Source organism: Solanum verrucosum, unplaced genomic scaffold (assembly GCF_900185275.1).
Source record: "Solanum verrucosum unplaced genomic scaffold, falcon-dt-bn FXZP01000175.1, whole genome shotgun sequence".
Taxonomy (NCBI): Eukaryota; Viridiplantae; Streptophyta; class Magnoliopsida; order Solanales; family Solanaceae; genus Solanum; species Solanum verrucosum.
The window spans coordinates 281,836-294,044 of record NW_026020399.1 but is presented as its reverse complement, the minus strand read 5'-3'; the positions used below and the strand labels follow the sequence as shown (position 1 = coordinate 294,044).

At 36.5% G+C, this 12,209-nt stretch overlaps 1 protein-coding gene across 1 annotated transcript in view; it reads right to left on the bottom strand.

Moving 5' to 3' along the window:
- LOC125839802 (protein disulfide isomerase-like 2-3) overlaps positions 1-12,209 on the bottom strand; it is a 367,278-nt gene that overhangs the window by 237,086 nt on the left and 117,983 nt on the right. The window lies entirely within an intron of this gene.

Sequence of the window (12,209 nt, the reverse complement as noted above, 5' to 3'; positions counted from 1 at the left end):
GATATACATATACATAAAAAAAATATGTATTTGGGTCTATTTGTATATTACGGTATACAAATGGGTCCTGCATTTGTATATTTCGGTATACAAATGGGTCCTGCATTTGTATATTTTGATATACAAATGGGATGACAAAAAACATGGAATGTTTACTGCGAATTACAAATAAAAAAACTATGACTATAACATTTAATTTGAATTAATAATTTGCTATTTCATACAATTTTCCCTTTTTCTTTCCATCTTTGTTACTTCTTTTTTTAAATATAATTTTTCTTTTATTATATCAAGGGAGGGGAGGAAGAAAAGAGGATGGGAATGTTCCATTGTTTGATGAGTTTGACACCTCCACCTTAACGCATGAAGTTCACCAAATGAGCTAACCTCTTAATAGGGTTCTTCGAAATCAAATTGTAATCGATTAGTTAATCGTAAAATTGATTTATTATGATATTGGATTATTGGATAAACGGATGGTGAATAGATTAAAATTGGGAAAATTGTATGAAATAGCAAACTATTAATTCAAATTAAATATTATAGTCATAGTTTATTTTATTTGTAATTCGCAGCAAACATCCCATTTTCTTGCCATCTGGTTCGGCATACAATTAGTCAATTTCGGTATAAAATTACCCATTCGGTATACAAATGTATAAAGTGCATTTGTGTTTGTATAAAACGAGAGAAAAGTGTATATACAAATACAAATACATATATTTTCGTCCTATACACTTATAATTATACAAATACAGATCTTATTATACAAATTACAATGTATAAATGAATTTATACAAAACTGAATAATTTGTATAAAATTGGATGTATCTAGTGAATTATACAAATCAAAAGCTCCATATCAAACATAAAATTTGCTATGGAGCGCAATTATGCAAACTATATCTATAACATACAAATATGATTTTTATGTTTGCTATATGTGAAAGTTGCTCATTAAAATTTTATAATTAACGGCTTATCGATGCGACGTTGATTACTCAAGTTTCTTACTAGGCAAAATCGTTAATTCGTTAAGAGTTACCATGCTACACTTTTACTTCTAGATATATAAAGTATATATTATATTATTATGAAAAAAAAAGCATTTAATTACATAAACATGCCTACCATATTTACTAATTCTACATATAGTTTGAAATAATAACATATTGTCTCACTAAGTAATACCTTCATACCATATTTCAAGTTGGATACACCTAGATACATGTATTTTTTTTACCAAATATAATTTATAATAAAGATACATAGGGAGATAGGAGAGAGAGAGAGAGAGAGAGAGAGAGAGAGGGGGAGGCAGGGAGACAGGCAAGCGAGAGAGTCAGTGTATCCTAGATACATGTGAATTACACGAGATACATGTATTTAGAATATCATATACATAGAGAGAAAGGTGAGTGAGGGAGGGAGAGTGGCAAGGCAGATAAGAGATATGCGAGTGAAAAAGTCAGCGTATCACATATACATGCAAATCCACTTGGGTAAAATGTATTTAGAACAAATTATACTTAAGTTCTATCCAATGTATTTGAGATACATGTATATAGACTCGTCAAATACATGTATCTAGGGACCAAAAATAGACACGAATGGTAATTTAAAAACTAACGGAAAGACACGTAAATAGGCCCTAAAATAGTGAAATTTATGTTATTTTCCCAATTATTATTAACCTTAAAACCTTTAATATTCTACCACAATATATTAGGGATAATTTCAAATATATACAATAAAGTAATTAATTAGTTTACAACAAATATAGTCATATTTTATTTATATAAAAATAACCAAAAGTCATACAAAGTATACATTGACTATACACTATAGCTTGCCAAAAGTCACACTAAGTTTACACTGACTATACAATGTAGTGTACATATACATGAGTTATACACTGAAAAAACTAAATATAGTTTAAATATTCATGAAGTATACATTTGATTATTTAATCTTGATCAACTCGAAATCACCTCTAAACAATCCCAAATTTTAGATATGAAATCCTCTCGGTGTTTCAAGTCTTTTGATTTATAATTCACTCGAAACGATTCACATTTGCGGTACGTCAAATTTTAAAGAAAAAAAAAACGAAGAAAAAGAAGACGACAAATCATAAGAAGAAGACTATGCAGGATGAAGAGGAGGAGTCATTAATAGCGAAATGGAAAGAAAGAAGAAGAAGGTTAGAAGCCATTAATGGCAAAATGGGAAGGACGAAGAAAAAGTTTTGGGCCAATTTCAGTAATTTTAAAAATTTGGCTAAATTTTTTTTAGGAACTTTCGCATATAGCCACTAAAAAATAGCCTAATTATGCTCCATAGCTATAGTTTGTTATTACAATTTGTAGCTACGTGTTATAGGGAGGAGAGTGACGAGCGATATTGGGAGAGGGAGGATAGAGGCGAGCAAGAGAGGGCATAGAGTGGGAGAGAGGTGAATTGTATATGTATATCGGTTAGATAATTGTATATTATACATATGTATTTGTATATTCTGGCGAGAGAGATTGGGAGGGGGAGGAGAGAGGCGAGCGATATTGGGAGAGGGAGGAGAGAGGCGAGCGATAGAGGACAATAATTTGTATAATTCGCATCTCGTTTGTATAATTCGCAGGTACATTTGTATAATTCGTGTGTTTGTGTATAATTGAGTAATATAAAGTCTGGAATTATACAAATATAATAAAACTCGAAATAAAGAATTGATACAAACATAAACATATGAACTTTAAACAATTATACAAATTAATTATATAAATTATATTATACAAAATCCAAAAACTACATGTTTATACAAACTTTAAAAAGTTATACACAAAAAGATTGAATGTATATGATGAAAAAATTGAAAAACCAAAGGAAATCATCGTCATATTCAAATACAAATCAAACAAAGAATTATCAGTTGCGAATTATACAAATGTGGTGAATTATACATATACAAATGTGGCTAATTATACAAACTCGAAGTCAGTCCACGTAATTAATGGTTTATGTTAGTCGCGAGTGGTAATTATGTCAAACTATAGCTATGATGAGTAATTAAGTAGTATAAGTTTGCTTAAACACGTAATTTTCCCAATTTTTTATAATGCAAATGGTTGAATGGCCATTTTGCATAATTTTCCCAATATATTATTGTTAATCCTAAAGCCCATTTAATTTGCTATCGTATTTAGTGCTGTCAATATGAGTTAGTCCACACCCACCAGGGCTAATCTATACATGCTTTGAAATTTGACGATTCAGATAGGCTGACCCATTTTTCTTATGGACCAGAAAATGGTCAGTACAGCCCACAAGTACATGGGCTACAGGCTGTGCCGGGCCAACCCATTTTTTTTTATAAAATTTTAAATCAAATTATAATTTTAAAATATTATCATAAATATCGACAAGACATATTACATGGTGTTAGTGTTATTATTATTATTTTAATCATTATGTATTTGTGTTACTACTTGTTAATCAAATTCACAAATAAAATTATCTTTATAATATTTATTAAGTTTGATTTCAAGTAAAAATATAAATAGCTAAATAAAAATATTAACCTAATTGTTGTCCAATGATCACAATAAAACACAAAAAGTATGACAATATTCCATCCTTGAAAAAGTGATAAATTAACTCCTTAAAAAGTTTTCATGAAACTTATGGCATATCCAACACCAAAACATCATCTTTAACAAACACATCTAAATCAACTCGTGACAATGTTGTCTTAACATCTTCATTTTCATCGGTAGTTTATAAGAAAAGATAACTACTAAGAGAAGATGACTGCCGGCAAATAGGCTACGGCCTACATAGTGATTCCCTAGAAATTTTAGGGAATCATTTGTGTATTACATAATTACATATTATATAAACATAATTTGTATTTCAATTTTAATATTTAAAACTTTAAACATAATTTGAGTTTGGACTCTTGTTATTTTTAATACTCTATTTTATTTTTATTTGGTCCACGGGCTGACCCTACTCATATTTCTCAAGCCCCACAAATCAGGAAGTCAGGCTAAAAGGCTTTTTTCTTAAATGAGCTCCAAAAACCTTAGTCCAATCCTATTGAATCACGGGTTAGGCTAGGTCGACCAAATAGGCATAGCCTATATTAACGGCTCTAATCGTATTAATGATTATATTACTATTATTAACCCTAAAGAGTAAAGCCATATTTATCTAGTATCCTCTATTGTGTGCTCAGTCGCCATTAAGTCTTTTTACGCAGTTTTGGTGCGTCTCAAATCTAAGTTCTTTTGGCTAGATCCTTCTCTTTCGCTAGTAGGTATTGGTAAGGTAAGGTCTTCATCTATCCATTCATTTTAGGGGAAAATGACAAATATATCCCTGAACTATCGTAAATAATATGCAGATACCCTCCGTCATACTTTTGGGACATTGGTGCCCCTGCCGTCCAAAAACTAGAGCATATATACCCTTTCTACTAACGGGCATACGTGTCATAATCTTATCCACCGACCTGACATTTATTAAATATCGGATCGACGGATAAGATTGTGCCATGTGTCCCTATTTAATCTTCCGTTAGAGTGAAAGGCATATATGCTCTAGTTTTTGGACGGCAAGGGCATCAATGTCCCAAAAGTATGACGGAGGGTAGCTGCATACCATTTACGATAGTTCGGGGGTATATTTATCATTTTTCCCTTCATTTTATGTAAAAAGAAAAAGGTAATTCATTTTGAATCTTTTGATTAATTTCTTTTTATCTCTCTATCTTGTGAGTTGTGGATGTGTATGCTTTTAGATATGTGGGTGTAGCACACTAAGGGTGTGTTTGGTATAAAGGAAAACATTTTCCGGAAAATGTTTTCAAATTTTCTTATGTTTGGTTGAGTAAAATGTTTTCCAAATCAACTCATTTTCCTCAAATTTAAGGAAAATGACTTCCCTTTAAAAATTAAGGAAAACTCTCCTCCAACCTCATATTACAATTTGTTTTGTTGAAAAAATAAATTTAAAGCTTATTTTTTAAAAAAATTTCAGCTTCAAGTTTTTTACTTTTTTACCCCACCCTCACCCTACCCCTTACCCCCGCCAGCCCCCATAACCCCCCCCCCCCCCCCCCCCCCAAAAAAAAAATTAAGTTTGTTTTCAAAAAATATGTCCAATTTCAATTTCAAATTAAGTTTATTTTATTTCAAAAAATAGTTGAGTTTTTCCTGCCTCTAAGTTATGGGTGATAAGAGGGTGTTTCAACTGAGTAAGGAGATGAAGATTAGAGAGATGAGTTTAGGGTTTATGGGAACTCCATTTCTATCCATCATTTAAACCTGCTTCCGTATCTTTAAATGTTTAGTTTTTCGTTAAGTTGCTTAGTTGGGTTGTAGTAATGGTTCTCCCACTAGAGGGTTAGTGTGAGTGTCAATCACGACGAGATGGATCGTGACACTTTGTTCGTGTAATGATAACTCTAGTATTACTTAATTGCTTAATTGAACCAACAATAACTTTTTTGTGGATTGTTCATGTAATAGGGATTTGTGTCTATCAAGATACGTATGTCCTAAAAAATTTATTACTTTCAAATCGAAAAAACCAGAAAAACTGAACCAAACCGTCAATAACCAAACTGACAGTTATTTTTTTTCGTTTGGTTTGGTTTTAGCAATTTAAAAAACTGACTAGATTGATTTGGTTTTGGTTTTCACCAATAACCGATCCAAACCGAACCAGGAACACCCTGGTATCTATTGTCTAGAGTAAGAAGAGCATCGATCAAGTATATATACAGAGAAGTTAATGGAGTTGCGGACCAATTAGCAAGTAGTGGATGTCTGTGATTTAGATAATTTTGGTAGCTTGATGATGTAACTCAATTCCCTCGAATTTTGTTATTTCAGTATTTAAAGGGACAAAATAAGTGCTATGTCGCCTAGACTAATTTTCTTTTGTAATGACTATTATTCATGCTTAATGGACAAATTTATTGGCTACCAAAAAAAATTGTATTTCCCCCTTCTAATTTACTTAATGCAGTTTCATTGAATATAAAACTTAAAAAAATAAAAATTGATCAAGTCATGTAGGAACAAGGTTCAAGTCTACCGGTCAGTTAGGATGCCTCAACTACATACACCACTGCACTTCCACTTGACACATATTGTAATAATAAACGACTCATCTCGTCGTGACCTTCTCTTGAATTCTAAAAAAAACTTATGTCGTTCCATCCCCGTATGGGCAGAGAACCCGTCGATGTCTCGGTTGTGCTACCAAAAGCTCTGGGGAAGTCAGAATAGGAGAGCACTCATCTTGGGGTGGGCTTACTACTTAGATGTTTTCAACAGTTATCCGTTCCGCACTTGGCTACCCAGCGTTTATCGTGGGCACGATAACTAGTACACCAGAGGTGCGTCCTTCTCGGTCTTCTCATACTAGGGAAATGTCATATCAATGCTCTAACGCCCACACCAGATATGGATTGAACTGTCTCACGACATTCTGAACCCAGCTCACGTACCGCTTTAATGGGCTAACAACCCAACCCTTGGAACATACTATAGCCCAGGTGGCGAAGAACCGTCATCGAGGTGCCAAACCTTCCCGTCGATGTGATATCTTGGGGAATATTAGCTTGTTATCCCTAGAGTAGCTTTTATTCGTTAAGTGACAACCCTTCTATTCGGCACCGTCGGATCACTAAGGCCTACTTTCGTCCCTGCTCGATGAGTGGGTCTTGCAGTTAAGCTCCTTTCTGCCTTTGCACTCGAGGGCCAACCTCCGTCCTGCCCGAGGAAACCTTTGCACACCTCTGTTATCTTTTAGAAGGCCTACGCCTCATAGAAACTGTATACCTGAGACTGTCCCTTAGCCCGTAGGTCCTGCCACAAGGTTAGAATTCTAGCCCTTCTAGAGTGGTATCTTATTGATGGCTCGGGTACCCCCAAAAGGAGGCCTTCTTCGCCTTCATAGGGTCTTTTTGTCCAGGTGCAGGTAGTTCGCATCTTCACAGATATGTTTATTTCACTGAGCCTCTCTCCAAAAAAGTGCCCAGATTGTTACGCCTTTCGTGCATGTCGGAACTTACCCGATAAGGAATTTATCTACCTTAGGACCGTTATAGTTATGATCGTCGTTCACCAAGGCTTCGGTCGCCGGCTCCTCTGTCATCAGGTCACCAACTTCTTTGACCTTCCGGCATTGGGTAGGCGTCAGCCCCCATATATGGTCTTATGACTTTGCGGAGACCTATGTTTTTGGTAAACAGACGCTCGGGCCTAGTCACTGCGACCTTATTTCTGAGGAGGCACCCCTTATCCTGAAGTTACAGGGCTATTTTGCTGAGTTCCTTAGAGAGAGTTGTCTCGCGCCCCTAGGTATTCTCTACCTACCCACCTATGTCAATTTTAGGTATAGGCACCCTCTTTCTTAATGTCGTTCGAGCTTTTCCTGGGAGTATGGCATGGGTTACTTCAGTGTCGTAGCGCCTGGTATTCGAACATTGGCTCGAGGCATTTTCTCTACCCCTTCTTACCCTGAAAAGCAGGGACACCTTATGTTCTTGAACCGATAATCATCCTTTGGCTAACCTTGCCTCATTCATCCCTCGGGACTAACAAGGGGTAGTACATGAATATTCACTTGTTGTCCATAGACTACGCCTTTCGGCCTAATCTTAGACCCAGACTCACCCTTCATAGACGAACCTTGCGGAGGAACCCTTAGGTTTTTAGGGCAATAGATTCTCACCAATGTTTACGTTACTCAAGCCGACATTCTCGCTTTCGCTTCGTCCACCAATGCTCACGCGGAGGCTTCTCTGTAAGGCGGAATGCTCTCCTACCAATGTATTTTTACATCCCACATCTTTGGCAAACCGTTTAGCCCCGTTCATCTTCGACGTAAGAGCACTCGATCAGTGAGCTATTACATACTCTTTCAAGGGTGGTTGCTTCTTGGAAAACCTCCTGGTTGTCTCTGCACCCTTACCTCATTTATCACTGAGCGGTCATTTAGGGGGCATAGCTGGTGATCCGGGTTGTTTCCCTCTCGACGAAGAAGTTTATCCCCCATCGTCTCACTAGTCGACCTTGACCCATGTTATTTTGAGGTCATATCTAGTAGTCAGAGTTTTCCTCGATTTGAAACCGCTCTCGCGGCTTGCACCAAAATAGTGCTTTACCCCTAGATGTCCAGTCAACTGATATGCCTCAACACATTTCGGGGAGAACCAGCTAGCTCTGGGTTGAAGTGGCATTTCACCCCTAACCACAACTCATTCGCGAATTCTTCAACATCAGTCGGTTTTGACCTCTACTTAGTTTCACCCAAGCTTCACCATGGTCATGGATAGATCACCCAGTTCGGGTCCATAAAAAGTGACAATTGCCCTATGAATATTCGTTTTCTCTACGGCTCCGGTGGGTTTCCTTAACCAAGCTAATGCCTATGAGTCGCTGACTCATTCTTCAACAGGCACGCGGTCAGAACCCTTGCTCCTCCCACTGCTTAGGAGCTTATGGTTTCATGTTCTATTTCACTCCCCAATGAGGGTTCTTTTCACCCTTCCCTCACGGTACTACTTCGCTATCGGCCACCCATGAATATTTAGCCTTGCAAGGTGGTCTTTGCTGATTCACACGGGATTCCACGTGCCCCATGCTACTCGGGTCAGAGCATAAGCTAGTGATGTTTTTGGCTATTAAACTTCGCCATCTAAGGTGCAGCATTCAAGTTGCTTCGCCTAGCAGCACGACGCTTGTATTGCTCTCCTACAACTCCGTTTTCACGGTTTAGGTTGCTCCCATTTTGCTCGCCACTACTACGGGAATCGCTTTTGCTTTCTTTTCCTCTGGCTACTAAGATGTTTCAGTTCGCCAAGTTGTCTCTTGCCTGCCCATGGATTCAGCAGTAGTTCGAAAGGTTTCCCTATTAAGGAATCTCTGGATCTATGCTTATTTTCAACTCCCCAAAGTATTTCATCAATTACTATGCCATTCCTCGTCTCTGGTGCCTAGGTATCCACCGTAAGCCTTTCCTCGTTTGAACCTCACCCTTCACTTTTAAGGCTATGCAATCTTAAGGTGTTGCTAAATGGATGGATCTTATCAACGTCCATGAATGATAAATCATAGATCAAACTGCCGAATAAAAAAAATTGGGTGCTATCATAAAGCTTTGTATCGGCTAAGTTCATGAGTTGGAGATAAGCGGACTCGAACCGCTGACATCCGCCGCAGGGTAAACCATAGCCTCTCAGGTCCCCCGACTGATTCTACCATAGAGGCCAACGATAAACAATACCTCCCCCCCGAACATAGCTTACAACTTTCATCGTAATGTGCTCTCCAAAGAGCAACTCTTCTCAAAATCGCACTCAAAAGGCGCTGAATTGGAATCCATTCTAACTAAGGATTCTTGTGGTTCCGGAGGATCCAACTACAGGAGAACAAGAAACGGAGGGCTTTCACCCCCTTCTACCTAACTCTTTGGTCTTAAGAACGTTGGTTTTAAGAATGATTTATTGCCCTTCTCCGACCCTGACTGCCTAACCTGAGAGTGGACAACTAATGTGTTCCACTTATTGAACAGGGTTCTATGGTCGGTCTGTGACCCCTGAATGACGAAGGCGTCCTTGAGGTGATCTCGTAGTTCCTATGGGGTGGAGATGATGGGGTCGGTCCATAGGTTTTCCTTTTTTTTCTTTTGCCGCATTTCACTCAAAGGGTTGAAGGGAGATAGTGCATTAAGCTATTTGCAAGGGACAACTTGATCCACTTTCCCAGACATCTCAGATGAGGGAACCTTGGGAGAGCCACCGACTCCAACTACCGTCCATGTACGATCCATACTAGATCTGACCAACTTCCCATCCTACCTCCTCTACGTTCTTGACAGCCCATCTTTGTCTCAGTAGAGTCTTTCAGTGGCACGTTTCGGTCCTCTTCCCCGTTACTTAGAAAAAGTGAGCCACCGATTTAGGTATAAGATACGATCATTACCGCCTAGATAATTAGACATCCAACCTGTAATCGCAACGACCCAATTGCAAGAGTGGAGCTCTACCAACTGAGTTATATCCCCCCGAGCCAAGTTCAGCATGCATGAAGTAGTTAGATGCTTCTTTTATTCTTTTCCCTAGCGCAGCTAGGCCATCCTGGACTTGAACCAGAGACCTCACCCGTGAAGTAAATCATCGCACCTACGGTCCAACTAATTGGGAGAGAATCAATAGATTCCTTTTCGGGAGTGATTCATCCTTCCCGAACGCAACATACAACTCTCTGTTGTACTGAGCTCTCCAATTGTGCATGTTCCTCCCTTCTTCCTTACCCTGGCAAGTCTTTGTGAAATAACTCCGATGAGAAGGAAAAAAAAGGCGTTAAGAGACCCTCCTGGCCCAACCCTAGACACTCTAAGATCTTTTTTCAAACCTGCTCCCATTTCGATTTCGAGTCAAGAAAAAAACGGCTTGAATGGTACGATCCCTCTGTCACCCCATAATGAAAAGGGTGGTCTCATAGTTCTTGATTGGTGAAGATGCGTTGTTAGGTGCTCCATTTTATGTTTCAAAATTATTCTTAAAATAAATTTAAAATTTTAAATAAGAGAGTATTCTTTTGTGGATTTTTCGCTATTTAAATAGAACCCACCATAAGTAAAATGTAGTTTTATTAAATATTTATCAAATAAAAAAATATATCTTTTTTTAGAAAACTGATTAAAAAAATGTATCGTATAAATTGAAAGAGAGAATAATCCTTTATTTGCTTGAAAGGATACACCTAGTTTTTTTAATTCCTACCTAAAAACTCCTATATATTTGCTTGTTTGATAACTCAAATCTACTATCTTAAAAATGAAAATAAAAGTTACTTACCATTGGAACAAACCCTTCTGGTCACTTTGATTGTAAACTTAGAAAAGAAAACACAAATAATTGAATGATTGGGACCAAAAAAGATCCACATATTAGGTAACAAATTAAAGGTGAAAACCCACAATTGTTTTTTCTATACTACATATTGCTAATTTGGTATAGGCCAAATGCTACAATTGTGTCGATGAAGTTTACCCACCCCACAAAACACAACACAGGTCCCATGAAAAATAAAAATAATAATAATATATATATGTCATAATCACGATGATGATTTTGGCATGAAACACATTCCTCATACTTAATGGTGGAGCCAAACATTTAATAACGAAATTAAGAAAATATCATACTTTAAGATTTAGATCTATGACATAAAATACTTTTTGAACTCCTTAATCACTTTACTAAAACTATCCTTCATGTCACATCGATACATTTTTCACAAGCACACAAATAAAAGAGAGGTTCAAAATTGAACCTCTTTCCTTCGCGCTAGCTTCACCTCTGCTTTTATTTTTCTCTATATTTGTATAACAAATCTAAGCCTAAAACAGACAAGTTTGGCCTCATATTTATTTTTTGAAAATTTTACGCAAATCACATAAGGTTAAGAGAATTAATTATATTATATTCTTACTTTTTTTCAAATTACAAAAATCTCTTAAATTTGGTGGAATCCGGAGACATCCCACAACGTTCCGATCCATCGTGTCCCGATTTTGAATACATCGTTTAGTGTCTCGATACATCGCGTCTTAGTTTCGGATACATCACTTGACGTCCTGATACATCGCATTTTAGTTTCGGATACATCACTTGTCGTCCTGATACATCACTTGACGTCCTGATACATCGTAAAGTGATGTATCCAAGAATAGGAGGGTAGGGATTTTTGTAACTTTTTTAAATGGTAGGAAATTTTAGATAATATGGTAAAATAATTTGTGTATTTATGTAATTTTCCGTAGAAAAAAAAATCCTCTCTTAATTAAAACCCAACCTTTTAATGCAAGTATTCAATAATCAAGAAAATAATTTAAGTGTAAGAAGGTAACGTTGGTATATAAAATAGAAAAAGAAATTATCAAACAAAGACAAAATTGATAGGTGCCTAAAAAAAGCGTGTTCAAACAAATTCATTGCTCAAAGTAATCATCATAATTTGACTATTTTAACTTAATATAATTGTAAGTTTGTAACCCATCAATATTTCTTTTAACGAATTGTAGTGTAAAGTCGTAGATTTGGCTTCTTCTTGAAAATGAAACAATTTATGTCAAAAATAAGCTTCTTTTTTTTAAAAATAAAATAAAATTAATTCCATTGTTTATTGTTTTCT